The sequence below is a fragment of the Chiloscyllium plagiosum genome, unplaced genomic scaffold (genome assembly GCF_004010195.1).
Source record: "Chiloscyllium plagiosum isolate BGI_BamShark_2017 unplaced genomic scaffold, ASM401019v2 scaf_11039, whole genome shotgun sequence".
NCBI lineage: Eukaryota > Metazoa > Chordata > Chondrichthyes > Orectolobiformes > Hemiscylliidae > Chiloscyllium > Chiloscyllium plagiosum.
The window spans coordinates 12,918-13,961 of record NW_025209229.1 but is presented as its reverse complement, the minus strand read 5'-3'; the positions used below and the strand labels follow the sequence as shown (position 1 = coordinate 13,961).

The following is a 1,044-nucleotide window of genomic DNA, read 5'->3' as shown; positions in this document are numbered from 1 at the left end:
TCTTCAGGAACGAGGGCAATTTAGCGTGGCCAATTCACCTAACCTGCACATTTTTAGACTGTGGGAGGAAACCGAAACACCCAGAAGAAACCCACACAGACACGGGTAGAATGTGCAAACTCCACACAGACAGTTGCCTGAGGCGGGAATTGAACCTGGGTCTCTGGCGCTGTGAGGGAGCAGTGCTAACCACTGTGCCACCGTGCCGCCCACTTAAAGCCTACTGCATCAGGTATTCCCAGACGGTCTCCCATCCAAGTACTAACCAGGCCTGAGTCTGCTTAGTTTCCAAAATCAGGCGTTTTCAGACTAGTATGGCCGTAAGCACTTGCTGCCTATTTAATCACCTTTTGAAAAAGCTCAATTAAGTTTGTCAGACAGGATCTCCCTCTAACAAATCTGTGCTGACTATCCCAGTTTCAATATCTGCCTAAGTATTAATAACACACCTACATGCCTGCTAAAATATCTGAAATGTTGAGTCACTTCATCTTTAGGAATTAGATCAATGGAATGATTTACTTTTCCTCATTGGTTTAAGATTCCAATTTTCCTCCTTTTTAACTGGAAAGATTCCACATTTACTCTCCAACCATAAATCAAACTTTCTCCCAAGTTCTCTCAATCACAATCCACAAAACAAACCAAACCAAAACAAAACTTTGCAAACAGGAGAATATTCGGATTGAAACAATGTAAAGTACAGCAAGTAATCATATTTCCAACATTTACGCTTCTAAAATTGTAAAAACAATCCATCCACACATGACTTTGTGACCCTCAGACAGCATCAGATAAAGTCAACACTGGAACATTTTAAATGGTACATTACATACAATTCAACATAAACTGGCAAACGTAACTTAATAAACTATATTGTGACTGAAATTATTTAAATGCTGGGCCTAATATAGGGAATGAAGGCAGGTAAATGGTTGATCCTCCGCCTCATCTCCCCCACTCCCTCCCCCCTCACTCCCCCTCCCCCCCACCTCCTCACCAACCACATCTCCCTCTCCTACTCACTCTCTTTCACAACCTCCC

General features: G+C 42.6%; 1 pseudogene; it reads right to left on the bottom strand.

The window, feature by feature from the left end:
* Window positions 1–217: 217 nt before the first annotated feature.
* LOC122546773 lies at window positions 218–326 on the bottom strand (annotated as a pseudogene).
* Between the last annotated feature and the right edge of the window lie 718 nt (window positions 327–1,044).